The 12,068-nt window shown below is 45.8% G+C and overlaps 5 non-coding genes across 5 annotated transcripts; all 5 read left to right on the forward strand.

Annotated features, from left to right (window-relative positions):
* The first annotated feature begins 1,053 nt into the window (after positions 1 to 1,053).
* trnai-uau (transfer RNA isoleucine (anticodon UAU)) lies at positions 1,054 to 1,148 on the forward strand. The gene is made up of 2 exons: positions 1,054 to 1,091; positions 1,113 to 1,148. It is a non-coding gene; the product is annotated as a tRNA-Ile (tRNA).
* Positions 1,149 to 4,094: 2,946 nt separating this feature from the next.
* Positions 4,095 to 4,189, forward strand: trnai-uau (transfer RNA isoleucine (anticodon UAU)). Its single transcript has 2 exons — positions 4,095 to 4,132; positions 4,154 to 4,189. It is a non-coding gene; the product is annotated as a tRNA-Ile (tRNA).
* Positions 4,190 to 6,368: 2,179 nt separating this feature from the next.
* Positions 6,369 to 6,463, forward strand: trnai-uau (transfer RNA isoleucine (anticodon UAU)). Its single transcript has 2 exons — positions 6,369 to 6,406; positions 6,428 to 6,463. It is a non-coding gene; the product is annotated as a tRNA-Ile (tRNA).
* A 2,187-nt stretch (positions 6,464 to 8,650) lies between these two features.
* Positions 8,651 to 8,745, forward strand: trnai-uau (transfer RNA isoleucine (anticodon UAU)). The gene is made up of 2 exons: positions 8,651 to 8,688; positions 8,710 to 8,745. It is a non-coding gene; the product is annotated as a tRNA-Ile (tRNA).
* Positions 8,746 to 11,184: 2,439 nt separating this feature from the next.
* On the forward strand, positions 11,185 to 11,279 carry trnai-uau (transfer RNA isoleucine (anticodon UAU)). The gene is made up of 2 exons: positions 11,185 to 11,222; positions 11,244 to 11,279. It is a non-coding gene; the product is annotated as a tRNA-Ile (tRNA).
* The last annotated feature ends 789 nt before the right edge of the window (positions 11,280 to 12,068 follow it).

The raw sequence follows: 12,068 nt of genomic DNA on the forward strand, positions 1-12,068 counted from the left end.
ACAATAAAGATTAATATTATCGACTGCCCAATAACTGCATGTGACCAGGATTCTAAGATTAACCACAACAATCTTTATTGGTAACAATAACCATAAATAAATATGCAGCAAATGCAACTCGTTAATTATGATCAAATTCCGCCCCCCGCCCCATGCCGCTCAACTCGCCGGCATCATTGGCACACAGAGCACAAAGAAACAAACACAGAGGGAAAAGAGGGCTGTCAAAAAACGATGAAAGTAAAAAAGACTTTTGGTGTAATGTGCGCCTGTGTTGGAATTGGTAAGCGCACGGGATTTATACAATAGTGCAAACAGCGAGCAATTCCGTGATTGTGAGTTTGACCCTCACATGGAGCAGAAATCTGAAGAAGGAAGTTGGTTCGCACAGTTGGTTGGACACGTGATTTGGAGCGACGCCAGCAGCACCAGTTCGATGTCTGCACCGGTTGACTTTCTTGGGGGCGGCAACTCCACAATAACTGGAATGTGTGCATCGTGGTTCGCACTGACAGTTCAAGGTCACAGGTTCTATACACAGCTGGGGCACTGTCTGTGTGCCCACTCCATGTTCTCCCATGTGTGCGCTAATTTACTCCAGGGGTTCCGGTTCCTCTCACGACACCAGAAAGATATCCCATGAGTGAAGTGGACATTCTGTATTATCCAACCGTGTACCCGAACCAGGTACACGGTTGGATAATACAGAATGTCCACTTCACTAATGTGGCCACTTATGCCTTTCCAGAATAACTTTATTACAGTGTTAATGTACAATTACTTGTGACAATAAAGATTCATATTGTAGCCCAATAACCGCATCTGACCAGGATTCTAAGATTAACCACAATAATCTTTATTAGTAACAATGACGATAATTAAATATGCAGCAAATGCAACACGTTAACTGTGACCAAATTCCGCCCCCCGCCCCATGCCCCTCAACGCGCCGGCATCATTGGCACACACGGCACAAACAAACAATCATAGAGGGGAAAAGACGGCTGTCAGAAAACGACAACAGTAAAAATGATTCGACATTCCATTTTTTGAGTTCCAGTGGCGCAATCGGTTAGCGCGCGGTACTTATACAGCAGTACAAACGGCGAGCGATGCCGAGGTTGTGAGTTCGATCCTCACCTGGAGCAAAATTTTTAATATAGGATGTTTGTTCGCACAGTTAGTTGGACAGGTGATTTGGAGCGACGCCAGCAGCACCAGTTCGATGTCTGCACCGGTTGAGTTTCTTGGGGCGGAAATGCCACAATAACTGGAATGTGTGCATCGTGGATCGCACTGACAGTTCTAGGTCACAAGTTCTATACTCAGCTGGGTCAATGTCTGTGTGCCCACTCCATGTTCTCCCACGTCTGCACTCATTTACTCCAGGTGTTCCGGTTCCTCTCACGGGACACGAAAGATGTCCCGTGAGCCGAAGAGGATATTGTGTATTATCCAGCAGTATACGCGAACTGGTACCGGGATGTGGCAACTCGGAGCTTTCCACATAACATTATTACAGGTTAATGCAAGCCTACTTGTGACAATAATGATTAATATTAATTGCATGTGACCAGGATTCTAAGATTAACCGCAATTATCTTTATTAGTACCAATAACTATAATTAAATATGCACCAAATGCAACTCGTTAACTGTGATCAAATTCCCATCCACGGCCCCAGGCCCCTCAACTCGCCCACACCAGTTATACACGCGGTACAAACAAACAGAGAGACGAAAAGAGGGGTGTCAACAAAACGACTGAAGTAAAAATGATTGGATATGTAGTACAAGGTGCTGCAGTGGTGCAATCGGTTAGCGGGCGCTATTTATCTAGCAGTGCAAACAGCTTCAGGCGATGAATTCGATCCTCACCAGGAGTCGTTACTTTTATATGGGAAGTTGGATCGCTCAGTTTGCTGGACCGGTGCCTTGTGATTGGGAGCGACAACAATTATTTTATTTGTGGCCTTACCATCCTGGGAAACGAAACCTTGGGAGCCCTTGGGGCAATAACCAAGGAATTGTCTCAGCTGCGGTTGTTTGCAATGCAGACCCGGTATGCTTTGAACTATCTTCTGGCCCGTGAGGGTGGGGTATGCGCCATAGTGCAGGCCAAGTGTATCATGGGAGTTCAAGACTTAACCGCTAACATCACTAAATTATTGGATCGCATCTGGGATCACCTGGGCGGCATGCAGGATCCTGCGGTTATCATGAAATGATAAAAGGAGGGAATGACGAATGTGATATAAAATTGTGACTTTAAAGATATTAGTTATTGTAATGTAGATATAGGCCGGTCTAATTTATGTTAGTTCACAGACAAAGGATTGCAGAGAGCATGGCAAAGGAGGGGGGGGGGGGATGGGGTGTTTAGAGTATGAGGAGAAAAAGATGCTGGGTAATAAGAGACCAGGGGAAGGGATGAGAAGTGAGCCAATTAGGATGTATGGCCAGGTCAGGAGGGGTATAGGATGACCTACGGAAATCGTGTATGTGAAACGTGATGCCATTTGAATGTGTTGGTAGAGATTTATTTGTTCTTGAGAATCACTCGATTCTGTAGACCTAAGAGGCAGCTTGTGCTCTTGGTTCTGAGAAACGAGTCAGACTTGCAAGTCGAATAAAAATAACTAATGCTATGCCTGCAAATCCATCTCGGGTTTTATTGAGGCCAGACTGACGGGAAAAGAATTGTAAAATTCTCATCAGGAGACCCGAAAGAATAGTTTGACGAATAGGACATTATGTATTATCCAGCCGTCTCCCCGAACCAGGCACCGGAATGTGGCAACTCTGGGCTTTCCACAATAACTTTATTACAGTGTTAATGTAAGCCTACTTGTGACTATAAAGATTAATATTAGTGGTTGCCCAATAACTGCATGTCACCAGGTTTCTAAGTTTAAACACAATAATTTTTATTAGTAACAATAGCTATAATTAAATGCGCAGCAAATGCAACTCGTTAACTATGATCAAATTCCCACCCCCCACCCCACCACCCCCCACCCCCCAACCCCATGCCCCTCAACTCGCCCGCACCATTGAAACACACGGTTAGCGCGCCGTACGTATCCTAACAGTATAAACAGTGAGCGATGCCAAGATTGTGAGTTCGATCCTCAACTGAAGCAGAAATTTTAATATAGGAAGTTGGTTCGCACAGTTGGTTTGGACAGGGGCCTTGTGATTTGGAGCGACGTCAGTAGCACCAGTTCGATGTCTGCACCGGTTAAGTTTCTTGGGGGCGGCAACTCCACAATAACTGGAATGTGTGCATCGTGGTACGCACTGACAGTTCACGGTCACATGTTCTATACTCAGCTGGGTCACTATCTCTGTGCCCACTTATGTTCTCCCATGTCTGCGCTCATTTGCTACAGGTGTTCCGGTTCCTCTCACGAGATACGAAAGATGTCCCATGAGCTGAAGAGGATATTGCGTATTATCCAGCAGTGTACGCGAACTGGGACCGGAATGTGGCAACGTGGGGCTTTCCAGAATAACTTTATTACAGGTTAATGTCAGCCGACTTGTGACAATAAGGAATAATATTAATTGCATGTGAGCAGGATTCTAAGATTAACCGCAATCATCTTTATTAGTACCAATAACTATAATTAAATATGCACCAAATGCAACTCGTTAACTATGATCAAATTCTTATCCCCGCCCCCAGGCCACTCAACTCGCCCGCACCAGTTAGACACACGACACAAACAAACAAACACAGAGCGGAAAAGAGGGGTGTCAACAAAACGACTCAACTAAAAATGATTGGAAATTTGGTGCAATATGCTGCAGTGGCGCAATCGGTTAGCGGGTGGCGTTTATCTAACAGTGCAAACAACTTGAGGTGATGAGTTCGATCTTCACCTCAGTTACTTTTATTTGGAAGTTGGGTCGCTAGAATTAAATATGCAGCAAATGCAACACGTTAACTATGATCAAATTCCGCCCCCGCCCCATGCCCCTCAACGCGCCGGCATCATTGGCACAAACGGCACAAACAAACAATCATAGAGGGGAAAAGACGGTTGTCAGAAAACGACGAAAGTAAAAATGATTCGACATTTCATTTTTTGTGCTCCAGTGGCGCAATCAGTTAGCGCGCGGTACTTATACAGCAGTGCAAATGGCGAGCGATGCCGAGGTTGTGAGTTCGATCTTCACCTGGAGCAAACTTTTTAATATAGGATGTTGGTTCGCACAGTTAGTTGGACAGGTGATTTGGAGCGACGCTAGCAGCACCAGTCCCATGTCTGCACCGCTTGAGTTCCTTGGTGCGGCAACTCCACAATAGCTGGAATGTGTGCTTCGTGGATCGCACTGACAGTTCTAGGTCACAGGTTCTATACTCAGCTGGGTCAATGTCTGTGTGTCCACTCCATGTTCTCCCACGTCTGCACTAATTTACTCCAGGTGTTCCGGTTCCTCTCACGGGACACGAAAGATGTCCCGTAATCCGAAGAGGATATTGTGTATTATCCAGCAGTATACGCGAACTGGTACCGGGATGTGGCAACTCGGAGCTTTCCACAATAACTTTATTACAGGTTAATGCAAGCCTACTTGTGACAATAATGATTAATCTTAATTGGATGTGACCAGGATTCTAAGATTCACCGCAATTATCTTTATTAGTACCAATAACTATAATTAAATATGCACCAAATGCAACTCGTTAACTATGATCAAATTCCCATCCACGGCCCCAGGCCCCTCAACTCGCCCGCACCAGTTACACACACGGCACAAACAAAAAGAGAGACGAAAAGAGGGGTGTCAACAAAACGACTCAAGTAAAAATGATTGGACATGTAGTACAATGTGCTGCAGTGGTGCAATCGGTTAGCGGGCGCTATTTATCTAACAGTGCAAACAGCTTCAGGTGATGAATTCGATCCTCACCAGGAGTAGTTACTTTTATATGGGAAGTTGGATCGCTCAGTTTGCTGGACCGGTGCCTTGTGATTGGGAGGGACACCAGCAGCACCGTTCAATCTCTGTGCCGGTTGTGATTATGATGGGCGCACGGTTGCATAGTTGTTAGTTTCTTCGTAGTGCCAAGGTCACTGAATTAATAGTCAGCTTGGATTACTGTCTGTGTGGCCTCTGCATGGTCTCCAGTGTCTGCGTTCGTTTTCTCCGAGTGCTCCGGTTCCTCTCACGAGACCAGAAATATGTCCCGTTAGTTGAAGTGGACATTCTGTATTATCCAACCATGTACCCGAACCAGGTACCGGGATGTGGCAACTCGTGGGTTTCCAGAATAACTGTATTACAGTGTTGATGCACACCTACCTGTGACAATAAAGATTAATATTATCGACTGCCCAATAACTGCATGTGACCAGGATTCTAAGATTAACCACAACAATCTTTATTGGTAACAATAACCATAAATAAATATGCAGCAAATGCAACTCGTTAACTATGATCAAATTCCGACCCCGCTCCATGCCCCTCAACTCGCCGGCATCATTGGCACACAGAGCACAAAGAAAAAAACACAGAGGGAAAAGAGGGCTGTCAAAAAACGATGAAAGTAAAAAAGACTTTTGGTGTAATGTGCGCCTGTGTTGGAATTGGTAAGCGCACGGGATTTATACAACAGTGTAAACAGCGAGCAATTCCGTGATTGTGAGTTTGACCCTCACATGGAGCAGAAATCTTAATATAGGAAGTTGGTTCGCACAGTTGGTTGGACACGTGATTTGGAGCGACGCCAGCAGCACCAGTTCGATGTCTGCACCGGTTGACTTTCTTGGGGGCGGCAACTCCACAATAACTGGAATGTGTGCATCGTGGTTCGCACTGACAGTTCAAGGTCACAGGTTCTATACTCAGCTGGATCACTGTCTGTGTGCCCACTCCATGTTCTCCCATGTCTGCGCTAATTTACTCCAGGGGTTCCGGTTCCTCTCACGAGACCGGAAAGATATCCCATGAGTGAAGTGGACATTCTGTATTATCCAACCGTGTACCCGAACCAGGTACACGGTTGGATAATACAGAATGTCCACTTCACTAATGTGGCAACTCGTGCCTTTCCAGAATAACTTTATTACAGTGTTAATGTACACCTACTTGTGACAATAAAGATTAATATTATAGCCCAATAACTGCATCTGACCAGGATTCTAAGATTAACCACAATAATCTTTATTAGTAACAATGACGATAATTAAATATGCAGCAAATGCAACACGTTAACTATGATCAAATTCCGACCCCGCCTCATACCCCTCAACTCGCTGGCATCATTTTTCACACGGCACAAACAAACAATCATAGAGGGGAAAAGAGGGCTGTCAGAAAACGACGAAAGTAAAAATGATTCGACATTTCATTTGTTGTGCTCCAGTGGCGCAATCGGTTAGCGCGCGGTACTTATCCAGCTGTGCAAACGGTGAAGAATGCCGAGGCTGTGAGTTCGATCCTCACCTGGAGCAAAATTTTTAATATAGGATGTTGGTTCGCACAGTTAGTTGGACAGGTGATTTGGAGCGACGCCAGCAGCACCAGTTCCATGTCTGCACCGGTTGAGTTTCTTGGGGCGGCAACTCCACAATAACTGGAATGTGTGCAACGTGGATCGCACTGACAGTTCTAGGTCACAGGTTCTATACTCAGCTGGGTCAATGTCTGTGTGCCCACTCCATGTTCTCCCACGTCTGCACTCATTTACTCCAGGTGTTCCGGTTCCTCCCACGCGACACGAAAGATGTCCCGTGAGCCGAAGAGGATATGGTGTATTATCCAGCAGTCTACGCTAACTGGTACCGGGATGTGGCAACTCGGAGCTTTCCACAATAACATTATTACAGGTTAATGCAAGCCTACTTGTGACAATAATGATTAATATTAATTGGATGTGACCAGGATTCTAAGATTAACCGCAATTATCTTTATTAGTACCAATAACTATAATTAAATATGCACCAAATGCAACTCGTTAACTATGATCAAATTCCCATCCACGGCCCCAGCCCCTCAACTCGCCCGCACCAGTTACACACGCGGCACAAACAAACAGAGAGACGAAAAGAGGGGTGTCAACAAAACGACTCAAGTAAAAATGATTGGATATGTAGTACAATGTGCTGCAGTGGTGCAATCGGTTAGCGGGCGCTATTTATCTAGCACTGCAAACAGCTTCAGGTGATGAATTCGATCCTCACCAGGTGTCGTTACTTTTATATGGGAAGTTGGATCGCTCAGTTTGCTGGACCGGTGCCTTGTGATTGGGAGCGACACCAGCAGCACAGTTCAATCTCTGTGCCGGTTGTGATTATGATGGGCGGCACGGTTGCATAGTTGTTAGCAACTGTTTCTTCGTAGTGCCAAGGTCACGGAATTTATACTCAGCTGGGATTACTGTCTGTGTGGCCTCTGCATGTTCTCCCGTGTCTGCGTTCGTTTTCTCCGGGTGCTCCGGTTCCTCTCACGAGACCAGAAAGATGTCCCATTAGTTGAAGTGGACATTCTGTATTATCCAACCATGTACCCGAACCAGGTACCGGAATGTGGCAACTCGTGGGTTTCCAGAATAACTTTATTACAGTGTTAATGCACACCTACCTGTGACAATAAAGATTAATATTATCGACTGCCCAATAACTGCATGTGACCAGGATTCTAAGATTAACCACAACAATCTTTATTGGTAACAATAACCATAAATAAATATGCAGCAAATGCAACTCGTTAACTATGATCAAATTCCGCCCCCCGCCCCATGCCGCTCAACTCGCCGGCATCATTGGCACACAGAGCACACAGAAAAAAACACAGAGGGAAAAGAGGGCTGTCAAAAAACGATGCAAGTAAAAAAGACTTTTGGTGTAATGTGCGCCTGTGTTGGAATTGGTAAGCGCACGGGATTTATACAATAGTGCAAACAGCGAGCAATTCCGTCATTGTGAGTTTGACCCTCACATGGAGCAGAAATCTGAAGAAGGAAGTTGGTTCGCACAGTTGGTTGGACACGTGATTTGGAGCGACGCCAGCAGCACCAGTTCGATGTCTGCACCGGTTGACTTTCTTGGGGGCGGCAACTCCACAATAACTGGAATGTGTGCATCGTGGTTCGCACTGACAGTTCCAGGTCACAGGTTCTATACACAGCTGGGGCACTGTCTGTGTGCCCACTCCATGTTCTCCCATGTCTGCGCTAATTTACTCCAGGGGTTCCGGTTCCTCTCACGAGACCAGAAAGATATCCCATGAGTGAAGTGGACATTCTGTATTATCCAACCGTGTACCCGAACCAGGTACACGGTTGGATAATACAGAATGTCCACTTCACTAATGTGGCCACTTATGCCTTTCCAGAATAACTTTATTACAGTGTTAATGTACAATTACTTGTGACAATAAAGATTAATATTGTAGCCCAATAACTGCATCTGACCAGGATTCTAAGATTAACCACAATAATCTTTATTAGTAACAATGACGATAATTAAATATGCAGCAAATGCAACACGTTAACTGTGATCAAATTCCGACCCCCGCCCCATGCCCCTCAACGCGCCCGCATCGTTGGCACACACGGCACAAACAAACAATCATAGAGGGGAAAAGACGGCTGTCAGAAAACGACAACAGTAAAAATGATTCGACATTCCATTGTTTGAGCTCCAGTGGCGCAATCGGTTAGCGCGCGGTACTTATACAACAGTACAAACGGCGAGCGATGCCGAGGTTGTGAGTTCGATCCGCACCTGGAGCAAAATTTTTAATATAGGATGTTTGTTCGCACAGTTAGTTGGACAGGTGATTTGGAGCGACGCCAGCAGCACCAGTTCGATGTCTGCACCGGTTGAGTTTCTTGGGGCGGAAATGCCACAATAACTGGAATGTGTGCATCGTGGATCGCACTGACAGTTCTAGGTCACAAGTTCTATACTCAGCTGGGTCAATGTCTGTGTGCCCACTCCATGTTCTCCCACGTCTGCACTCATTTACTCCAGGTGTTCCGGTTCCTCTCACGGGACACGAAAGATGTCCCGTGAGCCGAAGAGGATATTGTGTATTATCCAGCAGTATACGCGAACTGGTACCGGGATGTGGCAACTCGGAGCTTTCCACATAACATTATTACAGGTTAATGCAAGCCTACTTGTGACAATAATGATTAATATTAATTGCATGTGACCAGGATTCTAAGATTAACCGCAATTATCTTTATTAGTACCAATAACTATAATTAAATATGCACCAAATGCAACTCGTTAACTGTGATCAAATTCCCATCCACGGCCCCAGGCCCCTCAACTCGCACGCACCAGTTATACACGCGGTACAAACAAACAGAGAGACGAAAAGAGGGGTGTCAACAAAACGACTGAAGTAAAAATGATTGGATATGTAGTACAAGGTGCTGCAGTGGTGCAATCGGTTAGCGGGCGCTATTTATCTAGCAGTGCAAACAGCTTCAGGCGATGAATTCGATCCTCACCAGGAGTCGTTACTTTTATATGGGAAGTTGGATCGCTCAGTTTGCTGGACCGGTGCCTTGTGATTGGGAGCGACAACAGCAGCACAGTTCAATCTCTGTGCCGGTTGTGATTATGATGGGCGGCACGATTGCATAGTTGTTAGCAACTGTTTCTTCGTAGTGCCAAGGTCACTGAATTTATACTCAGCTTCGATTACTGTCCGTGTGGCCTCTGCATGTTCTGCAGTGTCTGCGTTCGTTTTCTCCGGGTGCTCCGGTTCCTCTCACGAGACCAGAAAGATGTCCCATTAGTTGAAGTGGACATTCTGTATTCTCCAACCATGTACCCGAACCAGGTACCGGAATGTGGCAACTCGTGTGTTTCCAGAATAACTTTATTACAGTGTTAATGCACACCTACCTGTGACAATAAAGATTAATATTATCGACTGCCCAATAACTGCATGTGACCAGGATTCTAAGATTAACCACAACAATCTTTATTGGTAACAATAACCATAAATAAATATGCAGCAAATGCAACTCGTTAACTATGATCAAATTCCGCCCCCCGCCCCATGCCCCTCAACTCGCCGGCATCATTGGCACACAGAGCACACAGAAAAAAACACGGAGGGAAAAGAGGGCTGTCAAAAAAGGATGAAAGTAAAAAAGACTTTTGGTGTAATGTGCGCCTGTGTTGGAATTGGTAAGCGCACGGGATTTATACAATAGTGTAAACAGCGAGCAATTCCGTGATTGTCAGTTTGACCCTCACATGGAGCAGAAATCTTAAGAAGGAAGTTGGTTCGCACAGTTGGTTGGACACGTGATTTGTAGCGACGCCAGCAGCACCAGTTCGATGTCTGCACCGGTTGACTTTCTTGGGGGCGGCAACTCCACAATAACTGGAAGGTGTGTATCGTGGTTCGCACTGACAGTTCAAGGTCACAGGTTCTATACTCAGCTGGGTCACTGTTGTGAGTTCGATTTATACAATAGTGTAAACAGCGAGCAATTCCGTGATTGTCAGTTTGACCCTCACATGGAGCAGAAATCTTAAGAAGGAAGTTGGTTCGCACAGTTGGTTGGACACGTGATTTGGAGCGACGCCAGCAGCACCAGTTCGATGTCTGCACCGGTTGACTTTCTTGGGGGCGGCAACTCCACAATAACTGGAATGTGTGCATCGTGGTTCGCACTGACAGTTCCAGGTCACAGGTTCTATTCTCAGCTGGGTCACTGTCTGTGTGCCCACTCCATGTTCTCCCACGTCTGCACTCATTTACTCCACGTGTTCCGGTTCCTCTCACGGGACACGAAAGATATCCCATGAGTGAAGTGAACATTCTGTATTATCCAACCGTGTACCCGAACCAGGTACAGAATGTCCACTTCACTAATGTGGCACCTCATGCCTTTCCAGAATAACTTTATTACAGTGTTAATGTACAATTACTTGTGACAATAAAGATTAATATTGTAGCCCAATAACTGCATCTGACCAGGATTCTAAGATTTACCACAATAATCTTTATTAGTAACAATGACGATAATTAAATATGCAGCAAATGCAACACGTTAACTATGATCAAATTCCGACCCCCGCCCCATGCCCCTCAACGCGCCCGCATCATTGGCACACACGGCACAAACAAACAATCATAGAGGGGAAAAGACGGCTGTCAGAAAACGACAACAGTAAAAATGATTCGGCGTTTCATTTTTGGTGCTCCAGTGGCGCAATCGGTTAGCGCGCGGTACTTATACAGCAGTGCAAACGGCGAGCGATGCCGAGGTTGTGAGTTCGATCCTCACCTAGAGCCAAATTTTTAATATAGGATGTTGGTTCGCACAGTTAGTTGGACAGGTGATTTGGAGCGACGCCAGCAGCACCAGTTCGATGCCTGCACCGGTTGAGTTTCTTGGGGCGGCAACGCCACAATAACTGGAATGTGTGCATCGTGGATCGCACTGACAGTTCAAGGTCACAGGTTCTATATTGAGCTGGGTCAATGTCTGTGTGCCCATTCCATGTTCTCCCACGTCTGCACTCATTTACTTCAGGTGTTCCGGTTCCTCTCACGGGACACGAAAGATTAACCACAACAATCTTTATTGGTAACAATAACCATAAATAAATATGCAGCAAATGCAACTCGTTAACTATGATCAAATTCCGCCCCCCGCCCCATGCCCCTCAACTCGCCGGCATCATTGGCATACAGAGCACAAAGAAACAAACACAGAGGGAAAAGAGGGCTGTCAAAAAACGATGAAAGTAAAAAAGACTTTTGGTGTAATGTGCGCCTGTGTTGGAATTGGTAAGCGCACGGGATTTATACAATAGTGTAAACAGCGAGCAATTCCGTGATTGTGAGTTTGACCCTCACATGGAGCAGAAATCTTAAGAAGGAAGTTGGTTCGCACAGTTGGTTGGACACGTGATTTGGAGCGACGCCAGCAGCACCAGTTCGATGTCTGCACCGGTTGAGCTTCTTGGGGGCGGCAACTCCACAATAACTGGAATGTGTGCATCGTGGTTCGCACTGACAGTTCAAGGTCACAGGTTCTAGACTCAGCTGGGTCACTGTATGTGTTCCCACTCCATGTTC

The sequence above is a fragment of the Scyliorhinus torazame genome, chromosome 5 (assembly GCF_047496885.1).
Source record: "Scyliorhinus torazame isolate Kashiwa2021f chromosome 5, sScyTor2.1, whole genome shotgun sequence".
Lineage (NCBI taxonomy): Eukaryota > Metazoa > Chordata > Chondrichthyes > Carcharhiniformes > Scyliorhinidae > Scyliorhinus > Scyliorhinus torazame.